The 15,258-nt window shown below is 52.1% G+C and overlaps 1 long non-coding RNA gene across 1 annotated transcript; it reads left to right on the top strand.

Moving 5' to 3' along the window:
• Nucleotides 1–7,457: 7,457 nt before the first annotated feature.
• On the top strand, nucleotides 7,458–14,267 carry LOC136393813 (uncharacterized). The gene is made up of 3 exons (XR_010749139.1): nucleotides 7,458–7,570; nucleotides 9,744–9,866; nucleotides 13,648–14,267. It is a non-coding gene; the product is annotated as an uncharacterized lncRNA (long non-coding RNA).
• Nucleotides 14,268–15,258: the final 991 nt, after the last annotated feature.

Raw genomic sequence — 15,258 nt, 5'->3', positions numbered from 1 at the left:
TATCCCAAGTAAGGTCGAAGGGAACTGGGATTGGATTTGCCCGACAGCCTGCTCATTGCTTGTCCAATACCCACTCTCCCCTTCTTCCGAGGTAACCGGGGGGAGCAATTAGAAGTGTACGTCGCCCACTTCCCTCACAGATAAGGGTGGCTAATGAGATCTGAGCAGAAGGTATTGGGCAGGACTTCCAGAAAAACTCCAAAAAAAAACCCCCAAAAAAGTGGCCATGTTGTGACCTTGAGGACAGAGGCAAACTAAATACAGCAGACCAGAAAGAGGCGTTGTGGGTTCCTGGTGGTGCTCTAGGGCCACCATGCCTGTTCCGAGCCCCTGAGACTTTGGCTTGCAAGACCAAACCTCTCCTGTAGCTAAGCCACTGTTTTCTGGGTCCCTGCTGCTTGCAGCTGGATATAATTCCTAACCAATATAGATGTCGCCACAGGTCTACCGTTTTGGTCCTAAGAGACACAACAGGATTTCGTCTTCTGGTTCCTCCCTCAACAGGGCTACCTGGTCCCGCTCCCCAAGACGTGACTACAGAAGCAGGTGACCCTTTTACACCACTGAGAAAGCCACACCCGCTCTGGGAACCAAGCCCGCTTAAGACCGTCGGAAAGTTCCACCCTCTGGAATTGGGCCACGGTGGTGACAGGGAACACCGGATACCCACAGAATAAGGAGAAACGAGAGTGGGACACTGTGCCCATTCTCTCCCTCTGTGGATCCTACAATTACCATCTAATTACAATGACAATGAATCAAAGAGCCAAAGCAGCTCTGTTCAGAGTAACAGGAGGGCCTGCAAACAGCCGAATGTGTGCCATGGGAGCAAAGTGGGTGCAGAAACGGGTGTGTTCACCCCAGCGGAATGCTCTGCAGCCACGTGCATGAACCACGCGCTGCTCCCATAGACGCACAGACGACTCTTGCGGGCATAATGTCCAACGGAAGCCAGGCACGGAGGATGTTCTACAGTTGGACTTCATTTTAAACAAAGTTCAAAACCAGGCAAAACTGGGTGGGAGTCAGGATGACGTGGTGCCCTTGGTAGAGCCAGCAGGGGGCCCGTCTGCTGTGGGCTTCTGGGAACACTCTGTTCTTCCCTGGACTGCAGTGACACAAATGTATTCACTTCTTCTGGGAACGCTCTGTTCTTCCCTGGACTGCAGTGACACAAATGTATTCACTTCTGGGAACGCTCTGTTCTTCCCTGGACTGCAGTGACACAAATGTATTCACTTCTTCTGGGAATGCTCTGTTCTTCCCTGGACTGCAGTGACACAAATGTATTCACTTCTTCTGGGAATGCTCTGTTCTTCCCTGGACTGCAGTGACACAAATGTATTCACTTCTTCTGGGAATGCTCTGTTCTTCCCTGGACTGCAGTGACACAACTGTATTCACTTCTGGGAATGCTCTGTTCTTCCCGGGACTGCAGCGACACAAATGTATTCACTTCTTCTGGGAATGCTCTGTTCTTCCCTGGACTGCAGTGACACAAATGTATTCACTTTTCGAGACCTGTCAAGCTGTCTGGTTAGGGTCTGTGCACCTTTCTGTGTGAGTTGGGCTGAAGGAAAATCAGGGGTGGTGACAGAGCACAAAGTCCTCAGCAGGGCTCAGCACGCTCTCTTTCTCTCACGTACACACACACTCTAAGGATTATATTTCAGTCCATCTGACTCCAAAGCTGTCACTCAAAAAGTATTTGGGGTATGGGTGAGAGGGGGGACACAAGTGCTTCACAACCATTTTTCTTTTTTTATTATTTTTTTATTTTTCTGAAGTTAGAAACGGGGAGGCAGTCAGACAGACTCCTGCATGCACCCGACCGGTATCCACCCGGCATGCCCACCAGGGAGTGATGCTCTGCCCATCTGGGGTGTCGCTCTGTTGCGACCAGAGCCACTCTAGCGCCTGAGGCAGAGGCCACAGAGCCATCCTCAGCGCCCGGGCCAACTTTGCTCCAGTGGAGCCTTGGCTGCAGGAGGGGAAGAGAGAGACAGAGAGGAAGGAGAGGGGGGAGGGGTGGAGAAGCAGATGGGTGCTTCTCCTATGTGCCTTGGCTGGGAATCGAACCCAGGACTCCTGCACGCCAGGCTGAAGCTCTACCACTGAGCCAACCGGCCAGGGCCAAACATTTTCTTGTAGAAAAATATTTCAAACGTTTCCGAGACTCCCTCTAACATCCCCAAGTCTTGATCCTCTCCCCAAGACAGACAGACAGACAGACAGCTGTCCATACAGTAAGTACCTTCGGAGGAATTAGAAAAGGGCTCCTTCTCTGAGCAGGCTCAGCCCCTGGCACCTGTCAGGGAGAACGCAGCACAGGCTGGACAGACATCACCTTCTCCCTCAGTCGGGAAGCTTTGTGCAGGACACAATCTGATCTGCTTGTGCAGGTCCTGCCTCTGCACCCGGCACCAGCAGTAACAACCTTTGTCATTTGGGCATGTACCCTTGTATACCTTTTCCTAAATAGTTTCCTACCACTCTATTAACCCTTGTACGCTGATCTTGGATGCTGGGCTGAGGGTGTGCCGGGGTCAGTGTACAAAGGCCTCATTTCTGCCAGAAGGGATCATCCCGTCATCCAGTTGATTCTGGAATAATCTAGAATGATCTGTGGCTTGCCTCCATGTCTGCTCCTTCCTCTGTCACCTTTCTCAGACCAAAGTCTCCTATGTCTTTTCTTGTGGCCCAAGCCACATATTGCTCCTTGCTGGCCTATCATGGCCCCTTACTGAGTCTCATTCAACACCTCCCCTGCCGACCAAGCTTGTCACCTGCCAACTCAGTCCTCACAGATCAGAAGTTCCGAGGAGTACACCATACAAGCTCCTACAACAGACTCACAAACAGGCCATTGGGAAGCCGTTCCTGCCTTCTGACCAGCAGCAGGGCAGATAAGGGGCATGCACAGTCTTGAAACTGTCTCTGCAGATGGAGTTGCTGTAGGAAAAAAAGGTCACTGTCAACAGACTCCATCACCCCAGCTGGCTTCCTGGCGAGGGAGCTGAGAGGGCTCGCTTGGCCCTGGGCCCAGGTTCCGGGACCCAGCCATGGAAGCACCCTGGTTCTTCCTGGCTCCCAGGACCAAGACTCTCAGGGAGCCCACGGGGGAGGCAGGCAGCAGGGCGGCCGGGGGCTCAGCTAGTCCACGGGGCTCTCCGGAGCAAAACCTGCACTAGCGGAGGCTGTCAGCTGACTGTGCCTGTCGTGGCAGCCCCTCTCTGGAGGGTGATCCGGGCAGCGCCCCTCCATGGCCCTGATGGCAAGATGGAACACAGCTGACATCCTGCGGGGAGTACGGGGCAGAGGACACACCGCACAGCAGTGGCCTTCCCCATTCTCCGTCTCATATGGAGATCCAGTGACAACATCTTTTTTTTTTTTTTTTAAATTTATTTACTTTTTTAGATTTTATTCATTTTTATTAGAGAGAGGGGGGAGAGAGAGAGAGAGAGATAGAGAGAACAGGGAGAGGAGCAGGAAGCATCAACTCCCATATGTGCCTTGACCAGGCAAGCCCAGGGGTTTTTTTTTGAACCCGCGACCTCAGCATTCCAGGTCGACGCTTTATCCACTGCGCCACCACAGGTCAGGCAGTGACAACGTCTTAAAGGAAGAAAGCACACCTCTTCTTCCCTCTTTCCCGCCCCCGGCTGCTGAGGATACAGACACGGTGGGGGTGGGAAGTGAGCCACGTGGGGTGGGGCGAGAGAAACACCCAGGACGGCCAGAGAGGAGCCTGGGTCCCTGCCTGCGTCTGCACGGAGTGGAGCGGAGTCACCACTCCCTGCCGGGCCCGCCTCTAGACTGGAGTCGCCACGCCCTCCCTGCCGGGCCCGCCTCCAGACTGGAGTGGCCACGCCCTCCCTGCCCGGCCACGCCCTCCCTGCCCGGCCTGCCCTCAGACTGGAGTCACCACGCCCTCCCCGCCGGGCCCGCCTCCAGCCTGGAGTCGCCACGCCCTCCCTGCCCGGCCACGCCCTCCCTGCCGGGCCCGCCTCCAGACTGGAGTCGCCACGCCCTCCCTGCCCGGCCCGCCTCCAGACTGGAGTCACCACGCCCTCCCTGCCCGGCCCGCCTCCAGACTCGAGTCGCCACGCCCTCCCTGCCGGGCCGCCTCCAGACTGGAGGCAGGAGAAATGGGTTTCCAACTGCTTAAGCCACCGTTGTTAAACCGGCTAACCCCGTACCTTAAATACAGGCATCTCATTCCTTTTCCATAACAGGACTCTATCCAACAAATAGTGGCTGGAATATGACCAGCCCACAGCACGGAAGCTTGGCATGGGTCTGGGGGTGGGGACCAAGAGAGGAACTCTTTTTGGGCACATAATAACTAGTAAAATAGATATAACTTAAAATTTACCACTTTAATCATTTTAAGTGCACAGTCTAGTGACACTGAGTGCATCCACATTGCTGTGCTTGCTGTCACCGCCACCATCTCCAGAACTTTTTTTTTAATCTTCCCAAGTTGCAATTCTACCCGTTCAACACGAATTCCCCATTTCCCATCCCCTCCAACTCCTGTCAACCACAATTCTATTTTTTCTGTATGACTCGGACTACTCTGGGTACCTCCTACAAGTGGGATCATACAGTATTTGTCCTGCTCTGTTTTGCTGATGTCATTTGGCATAACATCTTTAAGGTTTAACCATGTTGTATTGTGTGTCAGAATCTCCTTCCTTTTTAAGAATAAGTGATGTTCCATTGTATGTATGTGCTACATTTTGTCTACCCATTCATCCATCTGTAACACTGGCATTGTTTCTATCTTCTGGTGATTGTGAGTAATGCTGTTAGGAATACAGGAGTACAAATACCCATTCGAGTCCCTGCTTTCAATCCATATATATATATATACGGAATAATTGAAATGTGTTAACTCTACGCATGACTCTTTAACTAGTTTTTACCTTAGTGTCTTGGCATGAGAGTGATGAGACCTCAGCTAAAAGGGACAACAGTGGCAAAGAAGCACCGTGGCCATTCGGCCTGTGAGGAGGTGGTCAGGGAAGTCCATCCTCGCATCCACCGATGGGGGCAGGCTTTCCCCACCGCTGCTCCACCGCACATCCACATCTGCTCTCCATGTGAGCCCCAGCTGCCCTCTGCCTCAGCCTAGCTCCCCCAGGTGACAGGACAGGGCTGGGTCCTCTTCCCCCGGTGTGTCATCCAGCCTGACCTCTCAGTGCACCCAGCTGACCTCATCTGGTGCCCACCAGTGAAGTGACACCTGCCATTGCTGAGCGTGATCCCTTCTACTCCTGTCTTTATATTTTTCTGAAGTGAGAAGTGGGGAGGCAGAGAGACAGACTCCTGCATGCGCCCGACCAGGATCCATCCGGCATGCCCACCAGGGGACAATGCTCTGCCCATCTGGGGCGTCGCTCTGTTGCAACTGGAGCCATTCTAGCACCTGAGGTGAAGGCCATGGAGCCATCCTCAGCGCCCAGGCCAACTTTGCTCCAATGGAGCCTTGGCTGCAGGAGGGGAAGAGAGAGACAGAGAGGAAAGAGGGGGGAGGGGTGGAGAAGCAGATGGGTGCTTCTCCTGTGTGCCCTGGCTGGGAATCAAACCCGGGACATCCACACGCTGGGCCAATGCTCTACCACTGAGCCATCCGGCCAGGGTGATCCCCTCTACTTTTTATGAGACATCTGTGGGTTGTCACAGGTAAATGACCACAAATGACTTACTTCACCTACTGACTTTAGAATATAAACACACTGGGGGGGGGGGCAGATTTTTTCTAGACGAGTCATAACCTTCCTTCTATTTTCAAAAGGACTCCCCCATCCGACAGAGCCCCCACCTCGTGCTTCCCCCTCATGGCTGTTCCCCTGGTTTCCGTCCACAGAACCCCCCACTTGTGCTTATTCAGCATTTTCAGATAGTATTTATCCTTCAAAGATGTGTGCCCCTGAACTTGCCTGGATCCTTCTCAGGTCGGGGGGACCCCCTGGCCTGGCTATAGCACGAACCCAGCATTTCTGAGAGCACCCGTCTTGCACCAGAAGCTCATGCTTGCCTGTGGAAATGCAGATTCCTGGGCCGCCCCAGACCTCCTGCCTCAGAGACTCTGGAGGCGGGGCCAGCAATCTGCATTCCTGGTGGAAATAGTTCAGGCCCAGCGCTGAACATTCTGGGGGGCCGGAATGAGCTGGCACTCGGGGGTCAGCAGCAGTGGGCTCTAACAGGCCCAGATCTTCCTTTCTCTCCGTTTTAAAATTGAGGCATAATTTACAGCAGAGTGCACGCTTACACCTGCAGCTCTCTGCCTGTGTGCTGCTGTGGCTACTGCACCCCAGATGAGACGACAGACCATTTCCATCACCCCGAGAGGCTCCCTGGAGTCTCCCCACCCCAGTTCCCCACCCCCTGGGACACTACCCTGATTCCAACACCATTGGTGAGTTTTGTCTGTTTTTGGACTTCATGTAAATGGAATCGTTCAGTTTGTATTCTTTTTCTGTCTGGATTCCCTTGTCCCACTCTGTAAGAGTCATCTAAGTTGTTGCACGTGGCAGGACGTGGTCCTTTCGTCTGCTGTGTACTGTCCCATGTGTATGAGCATGTCACCCTCTGTCAAGTCTGTTGTTGGAGAACATTTGCTTCTGGTTTTTGTAGAATGAGATAACACTCTTTGGGGGGGGGACGTAAGCAGTTGTTTCTCTGGGGGTACCTACCCTTTCCGGTGCTTTCTGACCCATCTGCGCTCAGAAGCCTACTAAGGATGAGGCATTCTCTCTGTCCAGCTCCGGGCCCTGTCACCAATCCTTCCTGTCACCAACGGGGCTGGTGCCTCCCAGCTGAGGGGGCTGTTCTTCTGTCTCAGCCAGGAGTCGGTCAGTCCTGCCTGCTGGGGTCAAGCCAGGCCAGTGCTCTGTGTCCTGGTCTGAGGCATGTGGTTTGACTGGGCTGGGTACCGAGGCTGATGGCACGCTGTAGGCGTCATCTCTGAGGAGCTGTGGGACTCAGCGTGGGGACCCTGCTCTGTATGTAGCAGCAATGATGTCAGAAATGCCGTTTCCCCAGACGGTGTGGGGGTGCAGCATCCTCCCAGCATGGTTTTCAAACACAGGTAAAGGTTTCTAAAACGTCAGGTCGCTGGCTGATTTTCAAGAGGGAGTGGCAGCTGTTTGTGTGGAGCAGTGGGTAGAGTTGCCTACGTGTGGGCGGACAGAGAGGTTACCGTGAAAGTCAGGTGACAGGGGACAGAGGTTGGGCTGGAGAGGCACCTGCACGTTCCAGGCTGCTCTCTGGAGGATGTGAACGACTCTAGCCAGGAGGTCGGGGTGGGAGTGACCGCCTCAAGTTGCCCAGACCCCTCATAGACCAGAGCGATCTCCAGAAATCCAGGAGTGAGGAGCTGGTTGAGGAAATGGGCTGGGCAGCACCAGGCCCCTCCCCTCTGGAGTCACAGGAAGGGAATGGGAACAGGACAGGGGTTGAGCCTGAGAGGACCCAGGTTTGCTCTCTCCCTGGGGGTAAAGTCCCTGCCGCCTGCACAGAAGGAGAGAGGAGAAACTCTGGGAGAGGAGGAAGGAATTGGGTGAGCCCTTACGTAGCCTGGGACGCTGGGAGTCATCTCTTACAGGAAGTTGTGAAATCTTCCTTGGGGCTAATTTGGGTTTTGATTTGAAGCCAACCAGGCCTCTCTTTCATGGCTCTGAGAGTGTTTCTAAGTGGTAGACATTCCTTCCAAGACTTCGCTCAGGGAACGCTGAACTCTGGCTCTTCCCCCAACTCCTGTGGCGGAGGCTGCTCCGTTAGCCAAACGCCAAGCTTTCAGATCTGGGGAGGAAACAGTTGGCAGCAAATAGGACAGAGTGGTGATTTCCTTCGTGTACAAATAAGGGCACCATCTTTCCCCCCAGTTTATAGTGCATGGTTCTGAGCACTGGGTTAGCTCTGTAACCCTCAACCACACTTCCACAGGACGGGGAGGCACCCTGGGGGCGAGGGGCCCAGCCAGGTGGCACAGCCAGCGAGCAGGAGCAGCAGAACCAGAATGTGACCCAGGCGGGTGGCAGGGAGCCCAGACCGGCTCAGCTGAGTGGTTTTCCTGAGCTGCCGCTGTTCCTCACGGGAATACTATGTGTCCGTCTTCACAGCCACTACAAATTGATAAGAAAAACGCAGCAACAGACCAGGCAAAATGGACAGAGGGATGCGGTGCTCAAAGGACCAGGTCAACCAAACATGGTTCTGGCCGTCATCAGAGAAAACAACTGGGTCCAGGGCAGGATGTCTTTGGAGTGGCAAGTGTTTTAATGATTTGTAAAAATGCCAAGCTTGCCAGGAGCTGGGGGGCGTGCCCACTGGTCCAACCTTTTTGGAATGCTGGAATGCTGCTCAGCAGGACCTATGAAATGCCTTTAAAAGCCAGCAGTCCTCCCTGCAGGTCTCCCTTCTCAGACCTTCTTCCTTAAGGGACTGGTCAGAGGAGCAGCAGAGAGGGACACAGAGAGCTGTTTATCACAGTGGGGGAAAAGCAGAAAAATAGACGCATTCCAAAAAACGGGATCAACTAGAGAAATTATGGCCATAGTACTAGGGGGTCATGAAAAGTGATACTTTTTGAGGGAATTTTTGTAACACAGAATAATGTTTGTGTTACAATGTTACACAGGAAAAGGGCAGGATACAAAATGAGCTGGGTAGGGAGGCTGACTCGCAGAGAACTAAGTGACCAGGTCCTAGGCAGGAGGAGAGCCCTGCTTCCCCACACGTGAACTCGCCGTGTGGGCAAGTATGACTTTAAAATGTTCTATTCTGAAACGATTTCAAACCTACGGAAAATGTATATGAATTTAAAAAAGGAACTTCTGTATAGACTTTACTGAGAGTCACTCATTGGTAACATTTTATCACACTTACTTTTTTCTTTCACCCTTTGTGATAATACATTACATAGTACGCATTACATTATATAGTACACATAATTTGTTCTATGTAATAATGTTATATGTCATGATATATATGTACATAAAGTTTCTCTGAGTCATTTGTGAGTAGACTGCAGACCTCAGGCCCTTCATTCAGTGTGACTTACTATGATCCTAAGATCAAGAGCATCCTTTTAACCACAATATGATGCTGAAATTCAGGAATTTATTATAAATCTGTCTAGTACACAGTTCCTATTCAAATTTTGCTACATGTCCCAATAGCATTCTTTTCTTTTTTTTTAAGGTGAGAGGAGGGGAGATAGAGAGGCAGACTCTCACATGTGTCTGACAGGGATTCACCCAGCAACCCCATCTAGGGCCGATGCTTGAGTACTGAGCTATTAGTGCCTGAGGCTGATGCGCTCCAACAGAGCTATCCTCAGTGCCTGGGGCCACACTTGAACCAACTGAGCCACCACTGGCTGCAGGAGGGAGAGAGGGCGTGAAGGGTGGGGGGAGAAGCAGGCAGTCACTTCTCCTGTGTGTCCTGACCAGGGATCGAACCTGGGACATCCATATACCGGGCTGATGCTCTATCCACTGGGCCACTGACCAGGACCCCAATGTCATCCTTTATAGCACTTTCCCCCCAACCTACCATCCACACCAGGCTCATACTTTATCTTTGGTTATCACATGCCTTACATTTTCTTTAATCCTAGAGGCGTTTCTCAGCTTTTGTTTTTCGTGGTCTTGATTTTTCACAAGTATAGACAGTTGCTCTGTGTTATAAGGCCCCTACTTTGTGTTTGTCTGATGTTTTCTTGTGATTAGATTCACACTGTGCATCTTGGGGGTACCGCAGAAGTGATGTGGAGATCCCGCCCTGTGCGTCACACCAGGAGTCACGCAAGGTCGGCCTGTCTCATCGTTGCTGACTTTAAGTTGGGTCACTTGGTAAGGTGGTGTTCACCAGTTTATCTAGTGTAAAGACAGGTGTTCCCTTTGTAAATAGTAAAGAGTTTCTGAGCGATATTTCTGTGTGAATATTCTGCTCCCCACCAAGTTCCTATTTGTAATTTAACATCCATCAAATCCCTGAATCAGCTATTCATTCATACGATGGTTGCAAGTACGTATTACTTTTACAATTTATTTATTTATTTATTTTTACAGAGCCAGAGTGAGAGACAGAGAGAGGGATAGACAGACAGGTATGAAGAGAGATGAGAAGCATCAATCATCAGTTTTTCGTTGCAGCACTTTTTTTTAGTTGCTCATTGATTGCTTTCTCACATGTGCCTTGACGGTGGGGCTACAGCAGACCAAGTCACCCCTTGCTCAAGCCAGCGACCTTAGGTCCAAGCTGGTGAGCTTTGCTCAAGCCAGATGAGCCCACGCTCAAGCTGGTGACCTCAGGGTCCTGAACCTGGGTCCTCCGCATCCCAGTCCTACGCTCTATCCACTGAGCCACCGCCTGGTCAGACTACTTTTACAATTTAAAATGAAACTTACTTTTACAAAATTAGTGATTTAAAAATTTTTTTTAGAAAGGGAGGGGATAGATGCAACAAGATTGAAAAGAATGTTGACAGCCGCCGAGCGTGGGTGATGGAGCGTTCTGATGTAATTATCCTCTTCTCTCCACTTTCGTGCGTTTGAACTTTTCCATAACAAAAATTTATAGTTTCATGATAATAATATTCGTGCTGAAGCGTTCTAAGAGAGCATTCTGTTATTTTCAATTTAAATTGAAATGCATCAAAAATAAGATGAATGGAAGGTTACATCGGGCCTGGGGAGTGGGTGGCGCCGCGGGAGAGGCGCGGAAACATTCCTCAGAACCTCCCGGGCGCATGCGCAGACCTTCTTCACGCGCGTCTTCCAACAGCCCTGAACGTTTGCAGTTTGTCATCATCAAACGTTGGAGGGAAAGTGGCTATTTCTAAGTGGGCAACTTTATCTCTCTATTGTACCCTTCTGTGCTTTCATACTTCTATTCGATGCTCAGGAGTCTGGTGGTTCTAACAGGCAGCTTGCCCGGCTCGGTCCTGCAGCGAGACGTGGACAGGCTGTCTTGTTCAGGGGGCAGCACGGGGTTGGCGCGTTCAGGACTTGCCTCCACTGGTAGACACACCGAGGGGGCCTCAGGAGCCAAGCACAGGCTCCCCTTTGAAGAGCAAGGTGTCCTTCCTTGTTTTGTTTTTTTTTTTAAATTTTTTAAATTATTATTTATTCATTTTACAGAGCCGAGAGAGAGAGAGGGAGAGAGGGAGGAGGAGGAGGAGCAGGAAGCATCAACACCCACATGTGCCTTGACCAGGCAAGCCCAGGGTTTCGAACCAGCAACCTTGGCGTTCCAGGTCAGCACTTGATCCACTGCGCCACCACAGGCCAGGCACGAGGTGTCCTTCCTTGCCCCTCAGTTCCTTCGCTGACACTCAACCTGCAGGGAAGCGCTCTCCACAGAGCAGAGGTCTGGGGTACTGTCTGCACCCTGGTGCCTCCAACATGCCTTCCTGAGAACAGGTGTGCCTCTTCTGTTCTCAGTAAGAGCGGGACCGGTGGGAGGAGAGGGGCCACAGGCTCCGTGGATGTGGCAGAGGGAGGGAGGTGTGCTGCCTCCCCACTCGAGCCCGCCCATCCTGTCCAGACCCTGAAGCCAGACTCAGGTCGCTCCCTCTTCCTGTCTTATCAAGGAAGGCTTGAGTCTGACAGACAGGTTCAAGTCCCAGCCTCACCACTTCCTGTGACCCTGAACAAGCATATTCTCCTCTCTGAGCCTTATTTTTTGTCCGGAAAATGGGGCCGTCCTGAGAACACAAGACGGAAATCCACACCAATGGCGTGCCCGCACCTTCTGCAAAGGGTTCGGCAAATGGTCACTGTCCTTCGTCCCTCAGGAGCCTCATATGTGCCGGTCACTCTTCTGGACAGAGAGACAGCGGAACAACATGTAGTCCTTGCTCATTTGCAGCTGAGCATCTAGCTGACAAAATTATTGTCAATGTGGTCCAGAGCCCCTTAGGTCCGGGATCAAACACAGGACCGGGGACGGAGGAGAGCAGTGAACGAAGTGGGAAGAACGAGCGGCATCTATTTAGATCTTATGTGGGTTCTGGAGCCGTCTGGTTGTAAGTGGCAGCACAGGTGAGCTCAGCTGCCTTGTCACAAGGATGCCCAGGACAGGAGGAGCCCAGACTCCTCCTGGGAACCACAGGGCAGGTCCTCCCAGAGACAGGAGGGTCAAGTTCAGGGCAATCCCATCTACTTGTCCCCTTGGGAGCTGACATCCCTTTAGGGCTCCTGCCAAAACACACCTACATTTTTCTTGATTTTTTTTTTTCTAGCATTTTCCTTGGCCCTTGGCTTCCTCTAAGTTAGCCTGTTTCTCCTGCCCCTCAGTGTTGAGACTGAAACTCAAGCTGCTTCGGCCCCTGGAGAAAGGGCCGGCAAGAAATCACTCATCCAATGTGGAGGGTCCTCTTGAGCTGAGCTCCCAGGTCGAGGCACCCCCAAGGATGCTGGTGCCTCTGGCCGGTCTGTTGGGGAGCCCCACCCCTGGCCCAGGTCAAGGCACCCCCAAGGATGCTGGTGCCTCTGGCCGGTCTGTTGGGGAGCCCCACCCCTGGCCCAGGTCAAGGCACCCCCAAGGATGCTGGTGCCTCTGGCCGGTCTGTTGGGGAGCCCCACCCCTGGCCTGGGTGTGTGCTGTGTACACCACTTTGCACAAGGACGATATTTGCCAGAGTGTATCAGGGTCACCATCTCTCTGCAGTCTGTCTTTTCTCTGACGTTCACCTGGCAGGAGTGGGGTTGGAAGGGCCTGGGCGTCTGAGGCTGCCCTCGGGGAGTGAGCTGGGGCAGGGTTTTCTGGGGCCGAGGAGGCTTTGCTCACATTCCCAGCACTTCCTTGTGTAGCTCAGTTTTTTTCCAGGCCTCTCAGTGTGGGATTGGCTTCCAGGAGCCCGCCTCCCTCTGTGGGCTGACTCAGCCACCTGGCAGTCTGGACCCTGGGGTTCAGGGCCAGGGGAGGAGCCCTGCGGTTCAGGGCGGCACATGGGGTTGCGGAGGAGAAGCAGGATTGGAATGCAGGGAGTCTGGCTAGTGAACTATGCAAATGTTCCTCTCTAGTAAATTATGCAAATGTTCCTCTAACCTTGTCTCAAGATCCCCGGGGAAGGCAGCGGACCACAGCTTCCTTGCCCTGGTGGCAAAGCCCTTCCCACCCCTGCCAGCATGGTGCATCCCAAGGTTCTGCCTCCCTTGAGGGTCCATTTCTTACCTTAGGGTTTGCCCCGAGAGGGGGAGAGTGGGGTGTGTTCATGAGGGGAAGACGGCCGAGTAGGGAGTCTTTGGAAAAGTAAATCTTCCCCTGTTTTGCCTGCTTTGAAAATGTAGAGCATCCTGGCCCGCATCTTGCTACTTCCAGTGTAACAGCGGACGCGAACTTGTCAGTGGAGCCGGATGTCAAAACAAAATCTTCAAAACCATTTGCTACTTCCCAGCTGGGACCAGGGACAAGGGGTTGGGCTCTGGGAGCCTCCGTTCCCCAGCGTGTAAAATGGGAATCATCAAAATCCCGACCTCCTCAGCGCTGCTGTCGTGGGGATTCGATGGGGTAACGCTCGCTCGTAGGGTGCTTCACCTGGGGTCTGAGCACAGGCGCTGCTCCACACACAGTACCTGTTTCTGTTAATATTATGTTTTCTAGTATTTTTGTTACTGTTGTTCACAGCGCTGCCCTGAGGAGACGTCTAGGACGTCAGGAGCGCTCGTGCGTGTGGGAAGGCCGGGGAGAGAGGAGGGGTTTGGGTCACGCTTCTCAGAAGCAGCCCGACTGATGTGGCAGTGATGTTTAAGGAAGTGGTGAAGAGAATGACGGAAGCTGGCAGAGAAGAGAAGGCAGGCAAGGCTTGGAGCCCAGCAGCGACCTACCCTACCACGGGGAGGTCCCCCAAACCCTTCCCCTGTGATGGGTTGAGCCACATTCCCAAGTTTCCCAGCAGGAGCTAAAATGCCGGACTTTCAAGCTCCTCCACTTGTCAGTCACGTGTTACTTGTCACCAACCCAAGGGGAGGTGACAACTTCAGCTCTCTGCAAGGAGGGACAATAGCTGCAGTCATTTGAGGACAGCCCCTCCAGAAGGATCTCGGGGCAGGACAGCTGGAAGCCGACGCAGAGCAGGCCAGGCCAGGGCTGCGTGGAAGCCCGGTCAGAGCAGGGGTCGGGCTGTCAGGAGTGCTGGTGCACACAGAACTCTCCGGACCTGAACCTTGCCCTTTTCTCCTAATCATTTATCTGGGTGATCGTTCCACACTGGAACGTGAAAAGCTGCCTCATTCTTTTTCAGCGGCTTCCGTCGTGTTCGAGTGGATATATTTATTATTATGGAACTTATCATCTTCTATTGATGGGTATTAAAGTTGTTTCCAATCTTTAGGTATTAAAAGAATACTTTGTAGCAAGTTATCCCGTACTGGTGTCATTTGTACAGATGTGAATGTCCTTGCAGCACAGGTTCCTAAGAATCAGGGTTTAAGTTGGAAAGGCATGTGAGTTTTAAACATGTTTTAAAAATTTATTTATTCATTTTAGAGATGAGGGAGGGAGAGAGAGAGAGAGAGAGAGAGAGGAGGGAGGATCAGGAAGCATCAACTCCCATATATGCCTTGACCAGACAAGTGCAGGGTTTTGAACCGGCGACCTCAGTGTTCCCAGGTCAACACTTTATCCACTGCACCACCAGAGGTCAGGCCTTTTAAACATTTTTTTTTTTTTTCAGAGAAAGAGGGATAGACAGGGACAGACAGACAGGAACGGAGAGAGATGAGAAGCATCAATTATTAGTTTTTTATTGCGCGTTGCAACACCTTAGTTGTTCATTGATTGCTTTTTCATATGTGCCTTGACTGCGGGCCTTCAGCAGACCGAGTAACCCCTTGCTGGAGCCAGCAACCTTGGGTTCAAGCTGGTGGGCTTTTTGCTCAAACCAGATGAGCCTGCGCTCAATCTGGCAACCTTGGGATCTCGAACCTGGGTCCTCTGCATCCCAGTCCAATGCTCTATCCACTGCGCCACTGCCTGGTCAGGCTTAAACATTTTTGATAGCAGCTGCCCCACAACACTATCGTGTTATTGAAGCTTTAGGATCATTGCCAATCTGGTAGACAGAAAATGGTATTGGACTATATAGTTTCAATTTGCATTTCTATTTTGAGTATAAGACTAAACATCTTTTCGTAAGTTTAAAAGTCATTTGACCCTGGCTGGTTGGCACAGTGGTAGAGCGTTGGCCCAGTGTATGGATATTCTGGGTTCAATTCCCGGTCAGGGCACACAGGAAAA

The sequence above is a fragment of the Saccopteryx leptura genome, chromosome 2 (genome assembly GCF_036850995.1).
Source record: "Saccopteryx leptura isolate mSacLep1 chromosome 2, mSacLep1_pri_phased_curated, whole genome shotgun sequence".
Taxonomy (NCBI): domain Eukaryota; kingdom Metazoa; phylum Chordata; class Mammalia; order Chiroptera; family Emballonuridae; genus Saccopteryx; species Saccopteryx leptura.
Note: the sequence above shows the minus strand (reverse complement) of the source record. Positions and strands in the feature narration are given on the sequence as shown.